At 42.5% G+C, this 20,110-nt stretch overlaps 7 non-coding genes across 7 annotated transcripts; all 7 read left to right on the forward strand.

Moving 5' to 3' along the window:
- Positions 1 to 315: 315 nt before the first annotated feature.
- LOC134111037 (5S ribosomal RNA) lies at positions 316 to 434 on the forward strand. The gene has a single exon (XR_009944420.1). It is a non-coding gene; the product is annotated as a 5S ribosomal RNA (ribosomal RNA).
- Positions 435 to 829: 395 nt separating this feature from the next.
- On the forward strand, positions 830 to 948 carry LOC134111038 (5S ribosomal RNA). The gene has a single exon (XR_009944421.1). It is a non-coding gene; the product is annotated as a 5S ribosomal RNA (ribosomal RNA).
- Positions 949 to 1,292: 344 nt separating this feature from the next.
- LOC134111039 (5S ribosomal RNA) lies at positions 1,293 to 1,411 on the forward strand. The gene has a single exon (XR_009944422.1). It is a non-coding gene; the product is annotated as a 5S ribosomal RNA (ribosomal RNA).
- Positions 1,412 to 1,750: 339 nt separating this feature from the next.
- Positions 1,751 to 1,869, forward strand: LOC134111040 (5S ribosomal RNA). The gene has a single exon (XR_009944423.1). It is a non-coding gene; the product is annotated as a 5S ribosomal RNA (ribosomal RNA).
- A 339-nt stretch (positions 1,870 to 2,208) lies between these two features.
- On the forward strand, positions 2,209 to 2,327 carry LOC134111068 (5S ribosomal RNA). The gene has a single exon (XR_009944451.1). It is a non-coding gene; the product is annotated as a 5S ribosomal RNA (ribosomal RNA).
- Positions 2,328 to 2,722: 395 nt separating this feature from the next.
- On the forward strand, positions 2,723 to 2,841 carry LOC119208855 (5S ribosomal RNA). Its single transcript, XR_005119475.2, has one exon. It is a non-coding gene; the product is annotated as a 5S ribosomal RNA (ribosomal RNA).
- Positions 2,842 to 3,185: 344 nt separating this feature from the next.
- Positions 3,186 to 3,304, forward strand: LOC119208861 (5S ribosomal RNA). Its single transcript, XR_005119481.2, has one exon. It is a non-coding gene; the product is annotated as a 5S ribosomal RNA (ribosomal RNA).
- Positions 3,305 to 20,110: the final 16,806 nt, after the last annotated feature.

The raw sequence follows: 20,110 nt of genomic DNA on the forward strand, positions 1-20,110 counted from the left end.
GCCCAGCGCCGTAGCTTGTACACCTACACAATTGTAAAAAGTTGATCACATTGTAGAAGAGATGCAATAGGAAGAAGATGAAAGGTGGCTTACGTCCATACCATCGTCAGGCCATTTGAGGTGGCGGGGACTGCAATGGCCATCCACCGATTGGCTGGGACTCCTGGGCGGGTCTTCTCTAGTCCATCCAATTTTCGCCATAGGATGTCACAGCCTTCTTTGCATACCCTTATTTAACCCACACAAAGATGCCAACGGCAGGCGTGACATAATTTTTTGACGCATTATAAAGGATTAGGAAAAAGATAAAAAGCAGCTTACGGCCATACCTCTCTGGTTCCGCCCGATCTCGTCTGATCTCGGAAGCTAAGCAGAGCAGGGCCTGGTTAGTACCTGGATGGAAGACCGCCTGGGAATCCCAGGTGCCGTAAGCTTTTTCACTTCTCTCTCCGAAAGCCGCCGAGCGCCGCAGATTGTACACCTACAAATTACAAAAAGAATATCACATTGTTGAAGAGATGCATGTTTAGTGTTGTTTTAACGTTGGATATGAAAGGAAATTAGACAATATTATCCAAAATGATTCCGTTTCATGATTGCTAAATTAGTGTTGATCAACATTTACGATTGGCATACTGTTGTTTGTAATTTAGCCGTTGAAATACAGGTGCTAACCCAACATTTTAGAATTGCCAGTGAAGAAAAGTAAAGTTACCTTCAGGCTTTAGGAACCTCTCTTGCCAATGCTAAGAACTGCTTCAATTTTAGAAAAAGAAACTTCTGATTATCTTTGACACGTTTTAAAGGATTAGGAAAAAGATGAAAAGCAGCTTACGGCCATACCTCTCTGGTTCCGCCCGATCTCGTCTGATCTCGGAAGCTAAGCAGAGCAGGGCCTGGTTAGTACCTGGATGGAAGACCGCCTGGGAATCCCAGGTGCCGTAAGCTTTTTCACTTCTCTCTCCGAAAGCCGCCCAGCGCCGTAGATTGTACACCTGTTTTAACGTTGGATATGAAAGGAAATTAGACAATATTATCCAAAATGATTCCGTTTCATGATTGCTAAATTAGTGTTGATCAACATTTACGATTGGCATACTATTGTTTGTAATTTAGCCGTTGAAATACAGGTGATAACCAAACATGTTAGATTTACCAGTGAAGAAAAGTAAAGTTCCCTTCAGGTTTTAGGAACCTCTCTTGCCAATGCTAAGAACTGCTTCAATTTTAGAAAAAGAAACTTCTGATTATCTTTGACACGTTTTAAAGGATTAGGAAAAAGTTGAAACGCAGCTTACGGCCATACCTCTCTGGTTCCGCCCGATCTCGTCTGATCTCGGAAGCTAAGCAGAGCAGGGCCTGGTTAGTACCTGGATGGAAGACCGCCTGGGAATCCCAGGTGCCGTAAGCTTTTTCACTTCTCTCTCTGAAAGCCGCCCAGCGCCGTAGCTTGTACACCTACACAATTGTAAAAAGTTGATCACATTGTAGAAGAGATGCAATAGGAAGAAGATGAAAGGTGGCTTACGTCCATACCATCGTCAGGCCATTTGAGGTGGCGGGGACTGCAATGGCCATCCACCGATTGGCTGGGACTCCTGGGCGGGTCTTCTCTAGTCCATCCAATTTTCGCCATAGGATGTCACAGCCTTCTTTGCATACCCTTATTTAACCCACACAAAGATGCCAACGGCAGGCGTGACATAATTTTTTGACGCATTATAAAGGATTAGGAAAAAGATAAAAAGCAGCTTACGGCCATACCTCTCTGGTTCCGCCCGATCTCGTCTGATCTCGGAAGCTAAGCAGAGCAGGGCCTGGTTAGTACCTGGATGGAAGACCGCCTGGGAATCCCAGGTGCCGTAAGCTTTTTCACTTCTCTCTCTGAAAGCCGCCCAGCGCCGTAGCTTGTACACCTACACAATTGTAAAAAGTTTATCACATTGTAGAAGAGATGCAATAGGAAGAAGATGAAAGGTGGCTTACGTCCATACCATCGTCAGGCCATTTGAGGTGGCGGGGACTGCAATGGCCATCCACCGATTGGCTGGGACTCCTGGGCGGGTCTTCTCTAGTCCATCCAATTTTCGCCATAGGATGTCACAGCCTTCTTTGCATACCCTTATTTAACCCACACAAAGATGCCAACGGCAGGCGTGACATAATTTTTTGACGCATTATAAAGGATTAGGAAAAAGATAAAAAGCAGCTTATGGCCATACCTCTCTGGTTCCGCCCGATCTCGTCTGATCTCGGAAGCTAAGCAGAGCAGGGCCTGGTTAGTACCTGGATGGAAGACCGCCTGGGAATCCCAGGTGCCGTAAGCTTTTTCACTTCTCTCTCCGAAAGCCGCCGAGCGCCGCAGATTGTACACCTACAAATTACAAAAAGAATATCACATTGTTGAAGAGATGCATGTTTAGTGTTGTTTTAACGTTGGATATGAAAGGAAATTAGACAATATTATCCAAAATGATTCCGTTTCATGATTGCTAAATTAGTGTTGATCAACATTTACGATTGGCATACTGTTGTTTGTAATTTAGCCGTTGAAATACAGGTGCTAACCCAACATTTTAGAATTGCCAGTGAAGAAAAGTAAAGTTACCTTCAGGCTTTAGGAACCTCTCTTGCCAATGCTAAGAACTGCTTCAATTTTAGAAAAAGAAACTTCTGATTATCTTTGACACGTTTTAAAGGATTAGGAAAAAGATGAAAAGCAGCTTACGGCCATACCTCTCTGGTTCCGCCCGATCTCGTCTGATCTCGGAAGCTAAGCAGAGCAGGGCCTGGTTAGTACCTGGATGGAAGACCGCCTGGGAATCCCAGGTGCCGTAAGCTTTTTCACTTCTCTCTCCGAAAGCCGCCCAGCGCCGTAGATTGTACACCTGTTTTAACGTTGGATATGAAAGGAAATTAGACAATATTATCCAAAATGATTCCGTTTCATGATTGCTAAATTAGTGTTGATCAACATTTACGATTGGCATACTATTGTTTGTAATTTAGCCGTTGAAATACAGGTGCTAACCCAACATGTTAGAATTGCCAGTGAAGAAAAGTAAAGTTACCTGCAGGCTTTAGGAACCTCTCTTGCCAATGCTAAGAACTGCTTCAATTTTAGAAAAAGAAACTTCTGATTATCTTTGACACGTTTTAAAGGATTAGGAAAAAGATGAAAAGCAGCTTACGGCCATACCTCTCTGGTTCCGCCCGATCTTGTCTGATCTCGGAAGCTAAGCAGAGCAGGGCCTGGTTAGTACCTGGATGGAAGACCGCCTGGGAATCCCAGGTGCCGTAAGCTTTTTCACTTCTCTCTCTGAAAGCCGCCCAGCGCCGTAGCTTGTACACCTACACAATTGTAAAAAGTTGATCACATTGTAGAAGAGATGCAATAGGAAGAAGATGAAAGGTGGCTTACGTCCATACCATCGTCAGGCCATTTGAGGTGGCGGGGACTGCAATGGCCATCCACCGATTGGCTGGGACTCCTGGGCGGGTCTTCTCTAGTCCATCCAATTTTCGCCATAGGATGTCACAGCCTTCTTTGCATACCCTATTTAACCCACACAAAGATGCCAACGGCAGGCGTGTCATAATTCTTTGACGCATTATAAAGGATTAGGAAAAAGATAAAAAGCAGCCTACGGCCATACCTCTCTGGTTCCGCCCGATCTCGTCTGATCTCATAGTGCACAATTCTTGCTAACTGAACAGTAAGATAAGAATATGACTAAATGGATGTATTAACATGTATAAATTAAAAGGGATGGGATAGTACAGTAGTATAGTAGAAATGTACCTGTGGCCTTCCTACCAGTCTAACAGGATATACAGAAATATAAAATGTCTGCGGTGCATTATAAATAATAAATAAAATATGGAATAACTTCGTATTAAAGCTACACTTTTCTCCGTTACCTTTGTTCTTTGATTAACTTTGGTGTGGCGGTCCGTCCGACGGTTCACTGACGTCGGGACGTATGCACTCCAGTGGCGGACAGTTTACTCTGCAATTTTTTAATTTTAAATGTTGCTTAAAGTACAGAAATGAAACAAGCTGAAATTATTCTAAACATTGCTGAAATAATAGAAAAAGGTGAAATACATTTAAAAATTTCTGAAAAAACAGAAAAGGGGAAAGCTACTATGAATTTGAAAACACAGAAATAACTAGAAAATGCATTTCCTGCTGAAAATGCGTTGGAATGCAAAAAGCTGAAATTAATTTTAAAAAGTTGCTTAAAATGCAACAAGCTGAAATTATTCTAAACAATGCTGAAATAGAAAAGGCTGAAATACATTTAAAAATGGCTGAAAATACAGAAATGGGGAAAGCTTCTATGAATTTGACAAAATACAGAACTAATAAAAGCTTAAATTACTTCTAAACATTGCTGAATCTTTTTCATTCCAACTTAATGAACTTGGTAAATGGACTTGTACACCGCTTTTCTAGTCTTCTGACTACTCAAAGCGCTTTAATACTAGATGACATCTCTCACCCTTTAATACACTGATGACACAACCTACCATACACAGTGGCACCTGCCCATGTGCACAGAATAAACAAGACAGGAGAAGATCCTGGCAACAAGTCAAAATCAAATATAAAAACATTTTGCATGGTTGGTAAGTGCCTCAAAAGTTTGCAAATAGTGTAGAAATTACTGAGAGCTTCGTGGCGCTCCCATGAAAAACGCCCCTGGATACTTCCGGATAAGTTAACCGTCATGTCTTGATGATGTCATAGAGATGCGCGGTTTTGTGAAATAAAGATGGACGCATACAGCGCCAATGACTAATATAAGTACTACGTGTTTCACTTGGACAATTAAATGTTAGTGGACACACACAAATACTACAGCCCCCATCTCGATTACAATTGTTCACTCCTCAGTGCGCAGTTTCGCCCACCAGCGGACCCCCTCCTCCCCCCTAACCCCGGCTGGTCCACCGTAACTTTTGACGTGACATACCTTCTTGCGGTCCGCGATAAAGGTTATTAATAGTATATTAAGTTGCTGCTTTGTTGCGTAAAATAAAGACCAAACGATCTCCTGTCATTTGCGTAAGAAAACAAACTCACCTGCAGCTCAATCACCGAAAGAACAACGTCACGCCCCTCCCCCGTAACTTTTGACGTGCTTATTAACCTACGGACCTTCTTGTGGTCCGCGAAAAGGTTATTAATAGTATCACTCGCTTAAGAAAATAAACTCACTTGCCTGCAGCTTAATGACAACACCGAAGGAACAACCCCGGTTTAAGGCTCCAGCGGGGAGTAGCCTCGTTAGCAGTTTAGCTAGCTAGCACTCTAGCACTTATCGCTCTCACATGTTTGAAATATCTTACCGTCCAGCCTCCACGTTACTTACGGTCTGCTCGTCCGGGGTCTCCGTCCCAACTCACGACACGCACGTCCATACGTACCGTTAGCTAACCACGGTTAAACCTACACGTCCCTGCGCAGTGGATGACTGCTGAGCTACTGGCCATCGAACACTAACCCAGCTGTTCACTAATTAGCTCTCAGGGGCACAGCGCAGACAGTGATTTACACAGATTTACACAGAATCCACACCTCAAACAAATGCTTCCTGGAGAAAAACTATTTGGGGTAGCCAAAAAATAATGGCATTTTGAGAGACCCAAGACTCTACCGAACGCATGAGTGTAGTTTTTATGTCTCTATGTGTTTTTAAACGGCTCAAACAGCCGTTTACAAAAAGTGTACCGTCTGTGTGTTTTTTTTAAAAATGTCGGCAGATTTGTATGGAAGCTTATGGGGCTCGGGGCAGACTTTGTCTCACAATCAGGCTCCTCACGCAAAAAGTAAATAACTCTGAGATTCCAAACTTATACGAGTCCAACCAGCACAAGCACGGCTAATGTTTTCTTTTTACATGAAGGCTGAAAAGTGAATATTGTGGCCGTAAAGATAAAAGTGCCCCTTTTTTTTTTACTGAATCCTGACACGGCGCTCACTCTAAATCCCGGGACAATCTGGAAAACTCCACTCTAAATTCGAAAGAAACCCCAAAACGAATGAAACATAATTAGTGATTATGAAAAAACTATAATAGATATGAACAAGCTGTTTTTTTAATGAAATTGTTAAGACTTGTGGCAACCTTTTAAAGTTTAAATGGTGTCTCTAACTGAAGAAAGCTGAAGTTTTGAGAGGATTTGAAAATTTAATCCGTTGGAAACCATGTTAAAAAGGATGATGTTTTTAATTTATATTAATTCAATTATAAGAGCTAAAAAGCTGAAAAGTCATAGCACCCCTCTCCTGAAGGAGCTGAACATTTTAATATTTGAATGGTCTTAATAGCTGAAAGTGTGAAGGAGTTGAAACGTTCGGCGGAAGAAATAGAAGAATAAGTTGATTAAAGAAAAGAAGAACAATACTTGGAATGCTTGAAGCATTCCAACTAATAAAGATTCGAAAAACAATACTTGGAGCGAATATACAAAACATGAATGTAGATTCATCATCAAATACATAACAGTATGTAGAACTTTTCCATGTGCAATATCAAAACAGCATGTACTTACGCCGTCTCTGACCCAAAGTTTACGTTCTTGGAGTGGAAAGTACTCTGCAATGGAACAGTACTTCACACCTGAGAAATAGAGAAAAGGAAATGAACGGTTACTTAAACTGTAAATTATGTATCTGCCTAAAAAGCAATAACCATATAGCCATAACAGTATGTAATCTACAGTCTAATAAACGTACGCATCCGTGCAGTGACATCACGGAATTCTTGTCGCAACAGGTCCTGTCCGTCTTTCACCTCACAGTTGAGGCGTGGGCAATAGTCCAGGACAAACACCTACATGAACAAAGATGTACGTAATATTATGAATTACATTCAGTCATGACAAATAATTGCAGCACAAAAAACACTTACATTAGGAAAGTGTTTGATCACACTGGTAATGAGCTTGGCAAAATCAGCTCCTGCTTCACTGACAGAACGACTGGCTGTCAAATTGTTGCTTGGAGCCAATACACAAAGTGCATCAGGTTGATGAGTGAGAACAGCGTTCTCGATCTCCAGCTTCAGGTCAGCTGCGCTCCCCCCAGGGATGGAGAGGAAGCCAAAGGTGAGGATGCCGTCCGGCATAGTCACAAATCTATCTGCAATTGCACGCAGGTGGGAGCATCCGAGAACAAGCACCAACTGGAACAACCAAAGGGAGTGAATGAAAACTACACATTCATTTAGATTAAATAGTTTGTCCATTTCTTGTAAAATTAAACTACCTTCTTGTCTGGAAACTTGGGTGGAATGACCAATTTACGTTGTCTTCCAGTGAGGGAAGACTTTGGCCATGGGCGCACAAAGTGACGCCAACCTGTGCCACAGCCTATGTAAGAAAAAGAAAAAAAGTGAAACCTAATGTAATTTATGTAATAGGAGTGCTGTTTTAAGAACAAATATTATATGAAAATATTATATGATAACAGGACAATAGCTATTCCCACCTTGCTGGAGTTGAGAACCGTAGCTCCGCTCTGCCATGCGAAACTTGGCAGCCTCAGACCGGAAGAAGGACTTTCCTCGCAGCATCTGAAAGTATGTGGGTAGACCTCTCACGTAGTCTACGTTCCCTTACCTGCTGACCTTCTCAGAACCAACTAGCACCGCCAGGACACAGCCCCTTGTGTTTGTATGAGTCGGACGACTACTGACGGCGCCCATACCCCTGAGACACCCGCCTCCCCTCTCCTCGACTAGGTGGCTGCTTATTTCACCTACGTCACCTATGCTGTGTCCCGCATTGCCGAGCTGTGCGTATATAGTGGAGTATTCCATGAGGTCCCGTGGGGCGCGCGACGACCTGTGTGCGGACATGCCAATGCCGGTTTTGGCGTTTCCAATCCAGGTCGGAATACAAATACACACTAGGGCGTCACAGATTTCGAATTGCCCTACTCAGCCTCAGAGGCTTAGGTTTGCTGTTCAGCATAGATTCACGTAACCTCCACCTGCCGAGGCCCACCCTTCCATACTGCATTTAACACAAACTCAGGACTAGGTTGATACTCTTTAGGAACCCCCGGTTAGAATCAGGTAGCCTAGAATCAGGTCGGTGGGGGAACCTTTCGGGTCAGAGTGAGAGGGCTCTCACTCCCCTCCTTTGCGCATGAAGACCTTCATTATATCCAATGAATACAAGAGGACCCTCCGGCGTAGGAGTTTAGCAAAGCTCAGAGTCCGAGCTTTACTCAGGCCTAGTTCGGCTAGCATCTGCTCATTCCCAGTCGGCCACTTGCCCCTGGCTCCCAGCGGGAAGCCATACACCAACACCTTCTGGGTTTGAGTTCTGCTCGCCTTGATCACCGGTATGAGGGGGCGGTACTTTTCTTCCTTTTCGATTCGCGCTTTCCCTAGGGACTCCTCATCGAACTCGTACCGCACCGTTACATCGACAATGAGCGCCAGTTCGTCCAGCCAGCAGATCAGGTCTGGCGCCAGAACCACCCCTGAGGGCAGAGTCCAGCGCTTTTCCCTCTCCACTTCCCAGCCGTGGCGCTCAGCTTCCGTAACGAGGATCTGACACACCTTGTGATGCCTCTGGATCCGACAGAGCCGAACCCTGGGGCAGAGCCCAAGGATATGCCAGCAAGTCTCTGGGGCCTCCCCACAGTGGCGACATTTGACATCGACGGTATCGCTCCTTCCACGCACCACCACTTCGCGAGTTGGGTAAACATTCGCCCTGACTTGGACAGCCGCCGAGAAATTACCGGGGGAGAGCTTGTTTGGCGGGGTGTTTTTCAACCAGCAGTTGCTGATCTTGTCCTCCTCGAACGTCCGGATACCCTTCCCTTGGATTAACTGGTCTGCCCACCTGTCAAATTCGACTTGGCGCCAGTCACACGGGACCAAACGCTTCCTCGGCCTCAGCATGCTGTTGGTGTCGGTGGTCCCCTCCGCAGGGGAGCCCTCAACCAGAACCGGACCCAGCTCAGGTACCTCATCTGGTGACCCTCCAGCACTCAGCCATAACCTCTCAAACTTTCCGGGATCAGTCATTTTTAGAGTCATCCAACTGACCATCTCGTCTTTTGAACGAGAAAGGCCCAGGATCCTCCTGGCCTGTATGGCTGGAACAATCATGGACAGTTTCAAGATTCCCAGTCCACCACTGGACTTCTTCGCGTAAAGCATACCGTTCGTGGTGCACATGGGCAAATGCAACCAGCGCTTTACCGCCCGTCTTATGTTCTTGTCCATTTCTGTCAGGGTCTTCGCAGAAAGCATGCAGTGATCGGCCACGAAGATTACCCTCGGTACAGCATTAGTGCAAAACAAGGAGACCTTGTCAAGCGGTTTGAGTGGGGTCTTGGAAATTGCGTCTACCCACTGTCGCAGATTCGCAACCACATCCCCGGAAGAGATCCCTGTCCACGGGTTCACCTGGACTCCAAGGTACCTCACCTTTTCATCCGGGCCTATCATGTGGATGGCTGTTCCATTTAACATCCACGGTGCGCACCTGTTCACCTTGTACGACTTGCTCCCTTTCTTCTCGATCAAGAACCCGTGGCACTTACTGGGCTGGGCTCGCATTCCAGTAAGCTCGCAGAAGTCCTCCAGGATGTTCAAGTTGAACTCCATGCCTTTCCAAGAGCTGCTCACTATGGCCAAATCATCTGCAAAAGCCATCGCTGTAATGGACTTCTCTTCCGCAGAGAAGCCCCGACCCTCGCGTTCAAGTTGTTGGATTAGCGGATCCAACGCAAGGTTAAAGAGGAGAGGGGACATCGAGTCACCCTGCTTCACTCCCACCTTCATGGCTATGCCAGACGTACTACCTTCCTGACACAGCACCTTGGTCTCACACCCATCGTAGGAGTCTCTGACTAACTCCACCATGTGTTGGTCCAGTCCCATCTGTGCCAGAACACTCAGGAGGTGCTCGTGGGAGACGGTATCGAAGGCCTTCGCAAAATCGATGAACACAACTGCGAGGGAGCACTTTCCGACTTGGCGCCAGTCACACGGGACCAAGGTTCAGGTTCATGCACCCTTCCAGGAGCATGAGGTTTTCTGAGCAGCCCGGAGAAGTGATGAAGCCTCTCTGGCCTGAGCTACGTCTTTATGGCCGTCGATCAACAGCTGGTCGCTAATTAGCTCACAGCGAAGAGAGTGAAGAGATTTAGACAAAATCCACACCTCAAACAAATGCTTCCTGGAGCAAAACTATATGGGGTAGCCAAAAAATAATGACATTTTGAGAGACCCAAGACCCTACCAAACGCATGAGTGTAGTTTTTATGTCTGTATGTGTTTTAAAACTGCTCAAACAGCCGTTTACAAAAAGTGTACCGTCTGTGTTTTTTTTTTTTTTAAATGTCGGCAGATTTGTATGGAAGCTTATGGGGCTCGGGGCAGACTTTGTCTCACAATCAGGCTCCTCACGCAAAAAGTAAATAACTCTGAGATTCCAAACTTATACGAGTCCAACCAGCACAAGCACGGCATCTGTTTTCTTTTTACATGAAGGCTGAAAAGTGAATATTGTGGCCGTAAAGATAAAAGTGCCTCTTTTTTTTTACTGAATCCTGACACGGCGCTCACTCTAAATCGCGGGACAATCCGGAAAACTCCACTCTAAATTCGAAAGAAACCCCAAAACTAATGAAACATAATTAGTGATTATAAAAAAAATATAATAGATATCAACAAGCTGTTTTTTTAATGAAATTGTTAAGACTTGTGTCAACATTTTAAAGTTTAAATGGTGTCTCTAGCTGAAAGATTGGAAAAGCTGAAAAAGTTGAAAGTTGAACAAGTTTTGAGAGGATTTGAAAATGTAATCCATTGGAAACCATGTTAAAAAGGTTGATGTTTTTAATTTATATTAATTCAATTATAAGAGCTAAAAAGCTGAAAAGTCATAGCACCCCTCTCCTTAAGGAGCTGAACATTTTAATATTTGAATGGTCTTAATAGCTGAAAGTGTGAAGGAGTTGAAACGTGCGGCGGAAGAAATAGAAGAAGAAGAATAAGTTGATTAAAGAAAAGAAGAACAATACTTGGAATGCTTGAAGCATTCCAACTAACTAGAAAATGCATTTCCTGCAGAAAATGCGTTGGAATGCAGAAAGCTGAAATTATTCTCAAAAAGTTGCTTAAAGTACAGAAATGAAACAAGCTGAAATTATTCTAAACATTGCTGAAAGAATAGAAAGAGCTGAAATACATTTAAAAATTGCTGAAAATACAGAAATGAGAAAAGCTGAAATGAACTTGAAACAATTGCAAAAAAACTGAAATGGGAGAAGCTTCTATGAATTTGAAATCACAGAAATAATAAAAGCTGAAATTAATTTCAAAAAGTTGCTTAAAATGCAACACGCTGAAATTATTCTAAACATTGCTGAAAGAATAGAAAAAGCTGAAATACATAAATGAGAAAAGCTGAAATGAACTTGAAAGAATATAAAAAAAAACAGAAATGGGAGAAGCTTCTATGAATTTGAAATCAGAAATAATAAAAGCTGAAATTAATTTCAAAAAGTTGCTTAAAATGCAACAAGCTGAAATTATTCTAAACATTGCTGAAATAGAAAAGGCTGAAATACATTTAAAAATTGCTGAAAATACAGAAATGAGAAAAGCTGAAATGAACTTGAAAGAATTGGAAAAAACAGAAATGGAGGAAGCTTCTATGAATTTGACAAAATACAGAACTAATAAAAGCTTAAATTACTTCTAAACATTGCTGAATCTTTTTCATTCAAACTTAATGAACTTGTACACCGCTTTTCTAGTCTTCTGACTGCTCAAAGCGCTTTAATACTAGATGACATCTCTCACCCATTAATACACTGATGACACAACCTACCATACACAGTGGCAACTGCCCATGTACACAGAATAAACAAGACAGGAGAAGATCCTGGCAACAAGTCAAAATAAAATATAAAAACATTTTGCATGGTTGGTGAGTGCCTCAAAAATTTGCAAATAGTGTAGAAATTACTGAGAGCTTCGTGGCGGTCCCATCAAAAACGCCCCTGGATACTTCCGGATAAGTTAACCGTCATGTCTTGATGATGTCATAAAGATGCGCGGTTTTGTGAAATAAAGATGGACGCATACAGCGCCAATGACTAATACAAGTACTACGTGTTTCACTTGGACAATTAAATGTTAGTGGACACACACAAATACTACAGCCCCCATCTCGATTACAATTGTTCACTCCTCAGTGCACAGTTTCGCCCACCAGCGGACCCCCTCCTCCCCCCTAACCCCGGCTGGTCCACCGTAACTTTTGACGTGCTTATTAACCGACGGACCTTCTTGCGGTCCGATGAAGGTTATTAATAGTATATTAAGTTGACGCTTTGTTGCGTAAAATAAAGACCAAACGATCTCCTGTCATTCGCGTAAGAAAACAAACTCACGTGTCTGCAGCTCAATCCCCTAAGGAACAACATCACGCCACTCCCCCGTAACTTTTTACCTGCTTATTAACCTACGGACCTTCTTGTGGTCCGTGAAAAGGTTATTAATAGTATCACTCGCGTAAGAAAATAAACTCGCGTGCCTGCAACTTAATGACAACACCGAAGAAACAACGTCACACCCCCGCTTTAAGTCTCCAGCGGGGAGTCGCCTCGTTAGCAGTTTAGCTAGCTAGCACTCTAGCACTTATCGCTCTCACATGTTTGAAATATCTTACCGTCCAGCCTCCACATTACTTACGGTCTGCTCGTCCGGGGTCTCCGTCCCAACTCACGACACGCACGTCCATACGTACCGTTATGAAAGTACAGAAATGAAAAAAGCTGAAATTATTTGTAAACATTGCTGAAACAATAGAAATAGGAAAAGCTGAAATGAATCTAAAAATTGCTAAAAATACAGAAATGAGAAAAGCTGAAATGAAATTTAAAGAATCACAAATATATACAGAAATAAATTTCAAAACGTTCAATTGCTTAAATAAAGCTCAAAGATAACAATAATATATATAAAATAAATTTCAGAAAAATATTGAAATTTCCAATTTGCTGAAAAAGTGTTACTGCCAAAAAGTCAAGACTTGAACACCAGAAAAACACAATAGTTGAATTTCAAAAAACAAGACATAGTCTCAATGCTGTAGCAAGTATAAAGCAGACAGTTACCTTATTTCAAACATTTTATTTACTTATATTTAGAATACAATTTTGTGAATCGACAATTTAAAAATAATGAACACAGTAATTAGTAATAGCATGTCAAAACTTACAGACATGTCCAATATATTACTCGTGCAACAATATAAATCACTAGATTTTATAGAGGAAAAACTATTGTAAATATAAAAATGTCAATAAAGATTTTCTGTATGCATATATAAGTGGAAATGAAAACTGGTTGTGTCTTTTAATATTTAATTGTTGAAGTATGGTTGACTTGTTTATCAAATCAAAGCATTTATCTGAATTAAGTTCCAGTTAAATTGATTCATCATTTAGTGAACGCAAGTGAGTTAAAACAGAGAATTTGAAATAGAAAAAAAAAAACTTGTTGCAGATCCACACAGATCCCAAAACATGGTGCCTAAGAAGCAAATGTTTTAAAATAAATGTAAACCACAGAACACTGGGTTCCCATCCCTTTGATGAAACATTGGGTTAGAGTCACTTGTTGAATCAAGGTTATAATCTATAGAGAAGATTTGTTTTCCTATTAAATCTTTTGACAAGGCTCTTTGAACCGAGTCCTGTTTCAGCCAATTTGAAGATAATACATTTAGCTTGGATTTCTTAGTCTTACAATTTAACACTGGGCTTGAATATTCATCTTCTCTGTAGAGTTTGGGTTAACCTAAGGATGGGTATATACATGTGAATAACCCTGAGTATACCTACCAGCTGAAGCCCCATGAGAATGACTATTTAGGATACAAAAATGTAGTTTCTTCAAGGTTAATTAGTCTGTAGGCATGAGGCAATCAAAGAAAAAAATTCCATCCTTAATTTTCTCATATTTGTTAGAAAACTGACTGCAACAGGACTGATAACTAAATAAATACAATCAAATAAAAAATGTGATGAAACATAAAGAAAAGACACATGGTTCGTTCAAATAAGGTAGAGACGAAAAAACAAAATAGACAAGTGTTCTGTAGTTTGAGTTAGTAGTGTATGCTGTAAATATCTGTAACATTGTGAACCTTAACCACTGCTCCAGTTGTCCAACAGGGCTTGGTGTGAGGATAGTGTTTCTATAGCAACATGGAGGATGAGAGGCCTTAAAGACAAAGAAAATGTAGTCATGTAAGTATAAATGTAAATGGCACATTCAAGTAGTAAAATCACCAGAGATTTCATGAGTACTTTGTTGTAGTCAAAGAGAGATATTTCTACCAAGGACGTGATAACAATTGTTACCTTTACATCTGGTTTAGGGAGGAGCTTGATGCTGCACTAAGGTGGGGCTGTCACTTGGAAAGTGATGACTGACTGATGACTAATCTGCAGCAGTTAAGAACCAACTGAGTTAATGTTGAACTGACCATTGCACACCAAATGCACAAATGGAGCAGGGGGGTAGGAGGAAAGAGCTGGTCCTGACAAAAGAAAACAGTATGCTATTGTTATTAAGTAGACTGAAACTAAACTTTCTAAAAAGGTTTATAATTCACAATAATGAAATACCTTGAACTCAGCTGTAGGGCAGATCAACACATAAGTCCAGTGCAACTGAATACGCTGCATGATGTTCAGCTCATGCAGTGTGTTTCACCCAGAGATGCTCACAAGTCTCTGAGCTCGAGTCTGAGTCGAGTCACAGAGGAGGAAGACCTGAAGGAAGAAGTGGATATAAATTACAATGTTATTTAACATGTAAAATTATTGTTATTAAAAATATTGCAATCATACAAAATGAATACATGAATGGAAATAGAATTAAAACAAAACATTAGGAATTGCAGATAAAATACCTTATCTGTTGTGAAGAAACCTCAACACTTGCAGGGAGAACACGTGTCTCTGTGGTCCAGCAGTGAGGTGTCCACGGATGATGAACTGTTAAGATGGTGCATCAACATCTGCTCTGTGGTGGAATGATGTCTTGGTCGGTATGAGCTGATCCAGAATCTCAGAGAAGTGAAGCAACGACATGCAGGTGTATTCTTGTCCAGGAAGTCAAATGTGTCCCGATGAGGTCTAAAGGTGATGGGTCCTCGGTTGATTGACAGTTGGTGCTGCACTCTTTGGCATGTCTTAGATGCTGTGAGCTGATCCTCACAGTGTGGAAGGAGGTGAGGTCAAGACTGGAAGATATTTTTTCAGACACACTGTCCATCAGAAAAGGAAACTTAACACTACGGAAGACACAGAAGGACATTGTCTCCTGTCCATCACAAAGGAAACTTAACACTACAGAGGGCACAGAAGGATATTGTCTCCTGTCCATCACAAAGGAAACTTAACACTACAGAGGACACAGAAGGACATTGTCTGATGTCCATTACAAAGGAAACTTAACATTACACAGAACACAGGATAAATAAAATGACATTAATGGGGATAGAAGTGTGGGGATTCAGCTGGTAGGTACATCAGAAAGTATGTGTTACATCTAGAACACATACTTTCTGATGTGCGTCTGCTACAATAAATGTCAGCAGCTGTGTACAATGCCGTATACAGCATTTTACATTGTACAAAGCTGCAGAAAGAGTTTTGGCCTGTGCATTTATCAACCCTGATCCAAACCCACCCTGATAAATGCACAGGCCAAAATGTGTTAGAAATATAGATAAAAGCAACATGGTTACCTGGAAAACTGTATGACCCATAATGTTTTCCAATAATGTGAACACTTAAAATTACTCATTCTACTAACCAATTATCATGCAACCACATATTTTGACCAGATGATTACGTTTTTTTTACATTGACAGTTACATAAACCCAGACTGATAACAATATGGTATTTTTTTTTAAATCCATGATTCTCAGTGGATTTTGGACCTACTTGACAATTTTAAGACCTGTTGGAGGAATGTGGACAGAAAACATGATTGTGACAAGGGAAAATCTTTTTACTGTACAAGAATAAAGGCCCTGCTGTGGCTGAGAAGATAAATATGGCTGCACAGAGGATGCCCCTCTTCTGAATAATTGTGGACAATAGTATTAAATCATTGTATATAAATATTAGTTTAAATTAAGTCACGGGTACATTACTTTTTCTTTAAAACTCAGCTGATACCTTCATGGACCATTAGAGGACATGACACAGTAGACAGGGTTGTGATAACTGTAATAAGTTCTCATCACACCAGAGTGGAGACAGTGTTGTGGTTGCGAGGTGAAAATGAGGTCCAGCAGTGTGGTCTTATCGGTGGTCGCAGCAGTGATGACTTGTGCATATCCTCTGGACTGGAAGAGCTCAAGGATTGGCTTACCAGTGTTGGAGAAGAGATTCTCGTTGAAATCCCCACAGACAATGATGGGCTGACAGTCCATGATCTCCAATGAGTCCAGAAGGTTCCCCAGGTTGGACAAGAATGATCTCACACTGTAGTCTGGAGGTCTGTACACAGCTGCAATCAGGGCACTCGCTGGGGCTTCTACCTTCAGAGCCACAAACTCAAGATCGGTTACATTATGTACGTACTGTTTCTCACGGACTTGAATGTGGCTTGTCACATAAACAGCAACTCCACCACCACCTCTGTTGGCTATTTGTGGAACATTTGTGTAAGACAGGTGTCTGTTGCGTTTGAACATGTTGTAGCCCTCTAAATGAAGACTCTCTGCAACAAAGGAGCCTTGAAGGTGAGTTTCTGTGAGACACAAAACATCTGCAAGACACAGTTCATGATGGCTCCTGATGTCATTGATGTGAGATGGCAAACCTTCCGTGTTATGGTGAACAATGGTCAGAGTGTCTCGTCTGCTCGATGTCTGTGTCATACGAAGAAGAGGCTTGTCTCATGGTCTCGAGTACTCCAGTGATTTCTGGGTAGGCATAGATTTTACTCTCATCCAAATCCAGCATGTGCAATCCACTGAGAGAGGTCACTCTACTGATAGCTACATAAGCCATGCCAGGTTCAAAAATATGTCAGTGACACTACAGCTGATGTCCTTGTCATACCCTGAACCTTGTGTATGGTACAGGCAAAGGCAAGTCTAACAGGAAACTGTCTGCGTACCACTCCTTTCTGTTTCAGATTATCCTCTGCTCTCTCTATGTACACCACATCATCAGGGCCGCCTGGTGCTCTATTACGGTAATTCCTTCCAGCAGTTTGATCATCCATCTTAAGGCCGAGCATAGTGACATGTGCAACACCACTCTGTTCTGAGGTTATCACCCTGACTAGTGCAGCAAACGAACCATTCACCAATCCCTGAGACACGTCTATATTTCTGGTGAGCATGACTCGAGCACCTTCAGCTAGGTTTAGTGTATCTGGTAACTCATTTCTGTTTCCTTTGTATGGTTGGGCTTTTCGAGCCATTCTTCCAGTGCGTGGGTCTTTCTTGTAGTCATCTGCATCGATCTTGGTGATATTAGAATGGAGCAGAGCTAATGTTACTGAGTTGTGTGAATCAACCTGTTTATTAGTTGCAAAGATATGCAGGACATCAGGTGGACAAAGTGATGGTTCAGTGATGGTCTGTGACAACAAGGCTCTGTCTGCTTGAGACAACTCATCTGACTTTCCTTTCACACGGATCCGATTCAACATCTCTGCAAAGGCAACATCATCCTTCTGCCGCATAATCTCAGTCAAGGTGGTTGTCTGAAAGTGTTCCTGCCAAAGATCAATCTCACACGGCTCGTACACACAGAGGGTCTTGGACCGTCGAACTGGTGGCAGCTGATAAAAGTCTCCAACCGCTATTACTGACATTCCTCCAAAGGGTTTGGGACTACCTTTGATCTGTTTCAGTCTTGCATCCACATAAGCAAACAGGGGTTTGGACACCATGGATACTTCATCAATGACAAGGATTTCAGCATTTAAAAGTTCTGATCGGGCCTCATCCAGTTGGTTACCAAGTCCTTGAAATGGAGGTTTCAGACTTCGTGGAAGCTTGAGCAGAGAGTGCAGTGTTGATCCTGATATATTAAAGGCTGCAGTTCCAGTGAAAGCTGTCAGCAGGACAGTGGGGTTTGATATGTCCACCTCCTCAGAATGGCTGGGCACTTTGCACAGTATCTTAGATGCTTCTGAGTAGATGCATTTAATCAGATGTGACTTTCCTGTTCCTGCACCACCATTGATGTAAAAGAAAAACTGCTCAGGGTTTAGGCCACAGACACGCTTTACGCACCAGTCTCTGACTGCATAGAATACACATGCTTGTTTCTGGTTCAGGTTCTGATACATCTGCCGTAGCAGTGTGGGGTCAAAGGCAGGAGGCTCTCTGATGGCTCGAGCTTCTGTTGCAGCATCAGCCTGATTACTGTATTCTGGAACATTTTCTTGAACACTTTCATGATCTGGCTCTCTTGCCTCCAGTTCCTCGATACATTCCAACCTCTCCACTTCAGATTCTGGAGCCAGATTGCACCATTCATCAATCAGTCCTCTGTTCTGTTCAAATTCTTCGACTGCATTTTCAATCTCCTCACTGTTTTTTTCATACTTGTCTTTGTTTCGTTTCACAATGTGTCGGACATACTCAGCATAGTCAGAACCTGGTAGTTGGACGCAACCATTTTTATAGAAGGACTCGTATGTGGGTAAATCCGGCCTTTTCAGTTCCAAGTCTGATCGGTGAGGAATGTACAGTTTCAGTAATGTGCCATAAAACTTCTCTGGATATTTTTCCTGTGAGCAGCGGTAAAATCTGATGATAGCAGGCTTATCATTTTTACGTTTTTGCACAAATCCCATCTCATTGAGGAGGGAGAACACATCTTTTCCTTTTTTCTGCTGGCCATAGACAATCCTGCAAGTAGCTGCAAAATCAGCCAAACACATCTGCTCAAAATCTGGTGTTTCTGGTCTGGCTTTGTATTTGTCAGTCAAAGATGTCATCCACACATTTACACTTTCTAATGTTGTGTTCTCCAGGTAAGACATGGGGCGACTCATTTTCAGTGCGTTGTCATCCGTAGGTACGAATATGACACCATGTGAACACTTCTTCATGTTTATTCCACATGCTCGAGTCACACACTCCTGAGCACTAACCTCTCTCTTTTTAGAGTATGCCTGCATGATTTCCCTCATTTCATCACATTCATTGACGTGGTCTCTGGTGGAGTTTTCAATGACTGTTTTGAGGTATTCAGAAAGTCCAGATTCTTTTTTGGTGATGTAGCTGGTGAGATACATGATGCATGAATATGCATTGAGAATATAACTGACATCAATATTGGCATCCCAGGCTTCAAGTAGATGTGGATTATATCCATTTACCCAGCAGTCTTTTGGCTCACGTTTCAGGATCACTGCACTGGATTTGTTGATAACATTGAGGCATCCTTCATACTCTTGGAGTGTTAAGTTGCATTCAGCGAGGAGCTGCTGCAAACTGAGTGAGGCAGTTTCAGGTTCATTCAGCAACAAGTTCAGTGGTTGGAGCTTGGACTTTGCTATTTGCAGTTGCAGTGGAGCAACGCCCTCACCAGGTCTCGATATCATTGTCTTACTGGAAGGTGGTTTAGGAAAACCAAATCTGCAACCCGAGCTGGGACTTCTGAAACATGTCCGTGAGTGTTTTTTGCTGTGAATTTGCACCTCTGTGACCTTCTTGTGTAGTTCAGGTTGTGTGCGTGGATCAGGTAGCTGAGCTGTGATGTATTTGGAAACAATAGCTGACACAGTCTGATCATCATCCTCCTCAAACACAGGTGCACCTTCTACCCATATGAGACAGTGAATGTGTGGGCTTCCTCTGTGCTGAAACTCAACTCGGTGAAAGTAGTCAACAACTTTGCCAAGAGGCTGTGCGGGAGATAAGAGCAGATCTCTGAATAAGGCCTCAACACGCTTATCAAACATGCGCATTGTTGTCACTGGATTGCTTCTCAGAATGTCACACTTTGCTGACCAGACAAGCCCTTCAAAATTCACCTCCTCACCTTGCTGTCGTTTTATTGCTTCAATCACT

The sequence above is a fragment of the Pungitius pungitius genome, unplaced genomic scaffold (genome assembly GCF_949316345.1).
Source record: "Pungitius pungitius unplaced genomic scaffold, fPunPun2.1 scaffold_29, whole genome shotgun sequence".
NCBI lineage: Eukaryota > Metazoa > Chordata > Actinopteri > Perciformes > Gasterosteidae > Pungitius > Pungitius pungitius.